General features: G+C 46.8%; 1 non-coding gene across 1 annotated transcript; it reads left to right on the top strand.

Moving 5' to 3' along the window:
* The first annotated feature begins 6,500 nt into the window (after positions 1–6,500).
* trnav-uac (transfer RNA valine (anticodon UAC)) lies at positions 6,501–6,573 on the top strand. Its single transcript has one exon. It is a non-coding gene; the product is annotated as a tRNA-Val (tRNA).
* The last annotated feature ends 694 nt before the right edge of the window (positions 6,574–7,267 follow it).

The raw sequence follows: 7,267 nt of genomic DNA on the forward strand, positions 1-7,267 counted from the left end.
GCCTAAGTCACACCACCAACCTAAGCGTTAATGTTAACCTGAACCCTATTATGAACCATAAAGTTAACCCAAACCCTTAACGTGAACCCAAATCTTCACATTAACCATTATCCTAATCCAAGAACTAATCAGATTCCTAAACACAACCCTCACACTAATGCCAACGCGAATGATAATCCCAACACGAATCCCAACCCAAATATTGAAACTAATACTAACCTTATTTCTAGCCCAAACCAAATCCTAATATTAACCCGATGATGAACACTGATCACCTGAACCCTGACCCAATTCTGAACACTAACCTGAACTGAAATCCAATTCCTATCCGAGCCCTAATCCTCAACCTGACACTTTCCCTGAACCTTTCGCTAATCATAACACTAACACGAATCCTTACCTTATTTTTTAGCACTACCCCGAAATCAAATGCTGATCCTAACCCTAATGGCAACCCGAATCCTAACCGTAGCCATCACCCAGATGTTAAACCTAACCTTAGTCCCAATCCAAGCACTAACCCGAACCCTAAGCCAAATCTTAACACTGACACTAAACCTACTCTTAGTCCTAAACCGAACCCGAATCCGATCCTAATCTTAAAACTAACACTCACACTAATATTTCCAAATCCAATCGGACATCGTTCATTTGGTTCAAGATCCCGATCCAGTCAGCCCTTATTTTGTTATAGATAAATGAGCTCTATCATCTTTGATGTGCACAAAATATTGCTTGTTGTCACTAAGGGGCACACACCAGTTCCTTCGAGGAGTCGCATCCAATCAGCAGTTTCTGCACTTGTGCATCTCGCTTCTCCCTTTTTGCAGCTCCGGTAGTGTCCACAGGGTGGTGCAACCGCATCTCCCAATTCCCTCCATAGAACCTGATGAGGAATTTGTCGTGTGTAAGTGACGGGGTGTTGGAGGGTGTGGGGGTCGTGGGTACACGGGATGGTTGTGGCGTTGAACAAAGAAGAAAAACAAAAAAAGTGCAGCACAAGAATGGGTTGTTCAGCCCACCAAGCCGATGCCAATCACGTTAACCTATCTAGAGCTGCTGAATGTGTCCCTTCATTTCCCGCCTGTTCATGTGTCTATCCACATAAGTCTTAAATGTCACTAACGAGTCTGCCTCAACCAGCGCACTTGGCAGTGCATTCCAGGCGTCCTCGACCCTCTGTGTAAAGTACGCCCCCCTTTTGAAATCTTAGAAACCCTACAGCGCAGAAGGAAGCCATTTGGTCCATCGAGTCTGCACCGACAACAATCACACCCAGGTCCCCGTAATCCCACATATCTACGCCGCTAATCCTTTAATTTAGGCATCCCGGGACACAAAGGGGCAATTTAGCATAACCAATGCACCTGACCCATACATCTTTGGACTCTGAGAGAAAACCGGAGCACCCAGAGGAAACCCACGCAGACGGGGGGAGAACATGCAAACTCTGCATAGGTAATGACCTAAGCCGGGATCAAACCCAGTTCGCTGGAGCTGGGAGGCAGCAGTGTTAACCACTGTGCCACCGTGCCGCCAGATGGGGAGAGAGTGGCAGATAGTGTGTGTAGGTGGGTGAGTTGGTACATAGAATCATGGAATCCCTCCAGTGCAGCAGAAGCTATTTGGCGATTCGAGCCTGCACCAACAACAATCCCACCCAGGCACTACTCCCGTCACCCCACATATTTACCCTCCTCGTCCTTCTGACACTAAAGGGCTGTTTACCATGGCCAATCAACCTGAACCGCAGATCCTTGGACTGTGAGTGGAAACCAGAACACACGGCGGAATCGTGCAGTCACGGGTAGAACGTGCAAACTCCACACAGACAGTGATGCAGGGCCGAAATTCAAGCTGGGTCCCTGGCGCTGTGAGTCTTCAGTGCGAACTACTGTGCCACCATGCCACCCTGGGTTCTGGGTGTGCAGTATTCTGGGTGCTAAGGAAGGGTTGGTTCGGAGGTGCTGGATGATGAGTGGTGGAGGTGGTTCCGATGATGGGCTGTGCATTGTGGAGGTGGTTCTGGGTGGTGGCGGTCGCTGAAGGAGCTGGTTTGGTGTTGGGGTGGGGGGAGTTTTGGCGGTTGTTCAGGGCAGTTGGGGTCAGAATTGTGCCATTCATTACCATACTGAGGCCGATTGCTCCCTGAAAGTGGCCACACAAGTAAGTAGGCCGATGACATGCTTGCGCTGAGTGGTCGGGGAATTGTGTGCAAGAGTCAGGATGTCATTTTGCAGCTTTATAAAACTTTTGTTATGCCGTACTTAGAGTTTTGTGTTCAATTCTGGTCGCCACATTGCAGGACGGACGTGTAGGCTTTGGAGAGAGTGCAGAAGCGGTTTGCCAGGATACCACCTGGAGTAGAATATATGCATTATAAGGGAAGGCTGGACAAACTAGGGGTGTTTTCTCTGCAGCGGCTGAGTTGAGGGGAAACCTGAAAGAAGTCCATAAAATTATGAGAGGCACAGATAGGGTTGACAGTCAGAATCTTTTTCCCAGATTTACTATGTCCAACACTCGGGGGCATGCACATAATGTGAGAGGGGGAAAGTTCAAAGGAGAAGTGAGAGGCAATATTTTTACCCAGAGGATGGTAGTTGTGGGAACGTGCTGCCAGGGGTGATGGTGGGAGGGAGATACGATAAGGGCGTTTAAGGGGTTTTAGATATGCACATGAATATGCAATGAATAGAGGGATATGTACGAAGGTCAAGCAGGATTTAGCGTGATATTCGGCACGACATCATGCCGAAGGGCCTGATCCTGTGCTGAGCTGTTCTATGTTCTATTACTCAGCTGTCGGATGTGATATCGGAGCTGGAAATTGAATTAAACATTTGGCGTACGGCAATCATCCGTCTTCAAATGCCTGAATATTAAAACTGGGAGGACGAGGCCAGAACTGTTGCAGTGAGGTGAATTAGGGCCGTTTACCATTGTGCTTTAATTAGAGAGCAGAACGATGAGAGGAGTCCAATACCAGAGTAGTGTGGGAAGCCTGTGAGAACGGGATTGGAAGCTGTGAATAGGCTCTGGGGCAATGGGGGAAACCAGAGAGTATGAATAGGCTCTTGAGGTTGGAGGGATAGAAAATTGTGGGTAGGTTATGAGGGACTGAGAACAGGAGAGTGTGGATGGACTTAGAGGGGCTCAGGGACTGAGGACAGGGGCGTATGGATAGACTCTGGCGGGTTGAAGGATTGAAGACAGGGGAGAGAGGACAGGCTCTGAGGAATGTGGGATTGGGGTCTCTGGATAAGCCCGGAGGGGCGGCGAGACATTACGCAGTATGATCTCTTAGAAGTGGAGGAAGAATAAGGTAACTGCCCCTTTGATGGGCACCCAAACGGTAATTGCCTTTGGGTCCATGTGGAGTGACAAACACACAGTCTCGGCCAATGTTTATTCCAGTAGCAGTGCACAACAAGACAGACACCAAAAACCATGGACCTCATTCAGTCGCTGTCCTGCTGACGAGGAGTGGCACGAAGGGCGTAAGGAAAAGATATCAGAGAGAACATGGCAGCAGCAGCAGCAGGGCCAGCGTCTGTCTGAGAAACCTGCAAGACGGAGAGTAAATCTGCAGACAGAGGCTACAAGAAGATCCCAACTGCAGCTCAGAATCTTTCTGAGCGACCACGACATTTCGGAGCACAATGGCCAATGGAGCTTTGTTCAAGCAGTCTCTGTGATATGTTGCGGAATGAGCTGCAAGCCATCAGCCTCAGTGGTCCTGATTGTTTTGAATTTTGACGTGATTGTGGAGCCTCTCAGGTCGGATTCGGGAGATCACCACTGCATTGTTCATGATTTTAGAATTATGGAATGAGCACAGTGCAGAAGGAGGTCATTCGGTCCCTCGAGCTTGCACCGCCAACACTCCCACCCCTGCCCGATCTCTGTTACTTCCATATTTACCCTGCTAATCCCTCTGACGCAGAGCATCAATTTAGCATGGCTAATCAACCTTACCCACGCATCTTTGGACTGTGGGAGAAAACTGGAGCACAAGGAGGAAACTCACACAGACATAGGGAGAAGGTGCTAACTCCACACAGACAGTCATCCCAGCCCGAATTGAATCCGGTCCCTCACACTGTGAGGCAGAAATGCTAACAACTCTACCACGGTGCTGCTTATGTTATTTAAAATCATATCCCACACTCCGACAGGGGTTGCAGACTTTTTCAAGAAATCTAGAATTAGGAGTATTATTGCAAGTGTTATCGTGCATGGTTTAGAATATATTGCATTCAGAGTGAATAATAAACAGATTCTCAAAGCAAAATGCCTGTTCAGCGTGTGTACTCGTGAGTACGTGTCTGGGTGTTTGAGCGTCTGTGAGTTTGTGTGAGTGTGTGCGAGTGTGTGTGTGAGTGTATGTGTTTGTGACCGTGTGTGTGCTTGTGTGTGTTTGTGAGTATGAATGTGTGTGTGTTTGAGTGTGTGAGTGATGTATAAGAATGTATATGTGGATGGGTTGAGAATGTCACTCTATCAGCGTGCCTGTACTTGTGAGAGCTTGTGTGAGTGGGTGAGTATACATGTGTGCATTTGAAGGTGGAATATTGTGAATGAAGTGGTCTGTATCCAAGATGGACAGAATAGCAGGTTAAAGTCCAACAGGTTTATTTGGAATCACGAGCTTTCAGAGCACTCCTCTTTCATCAGGCCCACCCAGTCTAACGCCGGCATCTCCACATCATATCCAAGAGGGTGTGAGACTGTACTTGAGTCCCTAAATCTGACTGTGTGCATGAGAGAGGTAGAAAGGTATGTATGTCAGAAACAACCTTCATAGAACGGCGAAGAGGGGAGAACGCAGAAGAGGTTTATTATCTGAACTGGGTAATACTGATATTACTGCACACCGTGAGTTTGCACCCATGCTACTTCATCCCACCTTATCAGCAGATCCTTCAGTTCTTTTGCATCTTTGAGTGTTCATAGATCATAGAATGAATGCAGCAGAGAGGATTTCTGACACTTTGATTCATTGCAAAATCAACTCAGTCGTGCTCTATCTCGCACCTTTCCCCTTAGCTTTGTAAATCCTTAATCTTCGGATAATCATCCATTTCATTTTGAAAGACGCACTTGTGTCTGCTTCCACCACCTTCTCAGGCAAAGCATTCACTGACCACTCCTCGCATCAGAGGTTCTTGTCGTTATTCATGCATGATATGTAGGCGTCTCTGTCCAAGCCAGTATAAATCGCCCATCCCATTCATTCATGATGTGAGGCATCACTGTCCAGGAGAGTGCATATTGCCCATCCCTAAGTGCCACTTGATGAATGGTGCTTCAATATCTAGTTCTTTAATCCCTTCTTAAATCCGCATTTCCCACAGCACCAACAAACCTGCACTCCATAACACAATTCACATCTAATTCCATTGAAAAACTGGTGAGGTGCCAACTTCCAGATCTCTGCAGTTTATGTGGTACAGATATTCCTGCAGTGCTTGGGAAGAAAGTTCCCAGATTTAAAGCCAACAACAGTGAGGAAATCAGTGGTATCGTTCAAAGTGAAAATGGAGTCTGTCATTTGGCAGGGAAAGTTTAGGGAGTGATTGAATAATCAACCCACAAACAGTCTCTTTTGTTTTGTAATTTTAGACACAACTGCTTGATTGAAACAGCAGGGCCGGAAGATACGTTGCACTTGAAAGCTAATCAGAATATCGCACATTTTATTGGCATCAACCTTAAGGCAATCAGGATGAATTCCTGGTGCGATTTGGGATGCCATTTTTCATGAATGAGACGGCTTGAAACGCCATAGCATGCAAGGCTGAGAACCAAGTGGTGGAAAATTGGATTGCAATACGTACGGGATTGAATGGCCAGGGCAGACACGCTGGCCAGTATTTTACGACTTCGCTCGGGCGAGGCTTATAAATCCCTCCCGAGGCTAAGGAAATACGGAGAATTCCGTTGTCAGAGGCAGTAAAATTCCGGCCGATGTGACCGGTGAACCCACTCGGTGCTGTGAAACAGTGTGACTCAATAAGAGAATGGAGATTTAAAAATATTGCCCAAACAAGGACTTGAAACCTGGACCCTCAGAATAAAATCTGATGCTTTACCGACGGATCTGTCCGGACTCATATCCAGGCAGTGAACATAGCGACCTTTACTGGGCCACAACAAACATTGCAACGTTCAGATTCTGTATTTCCTTTCTGCAGCTGCCACACACATCCTTACTCACTGTTTCCCAGCCCGCACTGACTTCGTTCACAATTGGTGTCCCCAGCCCTGAACCTTTCCACTTCCCGTCATCTCCCATCAAACACTTTTCTAGCTTCTCTGACTGAAATTAAAAATAGAATAGATGAAGCTCACTGCTACTGTAAAGTAAATGCAGACACTTGTCCGACAGGGGAGGAGCTGGCTTGCTCAGGGAACCCTGCCAAACGGATGCCGTAAAAGTTGGTTATTTCAGATGCAATACGCACTCCATTCATTGAGCCAGGCAAATATACGCATTGGGTTCCATAGTGTAGTGGTTATCACGTCTGCTTTACACGTAGAAGATCCTGGGTTCGAGCCCCAGTGGAGCCATTGTCATTTTTTGGCAACTTAAATTCAGCACGGATTTTTGAGAAGGGCAGCCTTGTCTGGCAAAGGACCCTTAAAGCAACGCTCCTGAAAGGTAACGGAATGCGCGGAAAATTCAAGTCTGACAGCAGCTTTCACGAGAGAAAACGTAGTTAATGTTTCGAGTCCGTCTGACTAGTTATCAGAATTAAAGAGAGAGAAATGTGTTAGGTGGGAAAGATTGCATCAAGATGCAGCAACCTCAGGAACAGGGAAAGGAATGGTGCGGCTGCATGGAGAAAATAGATGGATGGATATTAATGAGAAAGGTAGGAGAAAGCTCACAGTCTAAAGTCGGAGAGTTTTAGTGTGCAAAACAGAACATCATCGGCCTTCAAGTATCTCTCTATTCTAATTCTATTTCTCAGCACTTGGTCCATTGCCTTGAATGCGAAGACATTTCAAGTGCTGATCTAAAAACATTTTAAATGTTTTGAGGTTTCCGGCTTCGACCACTCTTTCAGGCAATGAGTTATATGTTCCCACCGCCCTCTGCGTGATAAAGGCTTTCCTCAAATATCCGCCAAATCTGCTGCCCCTTATAAAGTTGTTGAACTCGACTTTGAGTCCCAAAGGCTACAACATTCACAATTGGAAGATGAGATGCTGCTCCTTCAGCTTGTGCCGGGATTCACTGGATCATTTCAGCAGTAAGGAG

This window comes from Mustelus asterias, chromosome 16 (genome assembly GCF_964213995.1).
Source record: "Mustelus asterias chromosome 16, sMusAst1.hap1.1, whole genome shotgun sequence".
NCBI classification, from domain to species: Eukaryota; Metazoa; Chordata; class Chondrichthyes; order Carcharhiniformes; family Triakidae; genus Mustelus; species Mustelus asterias.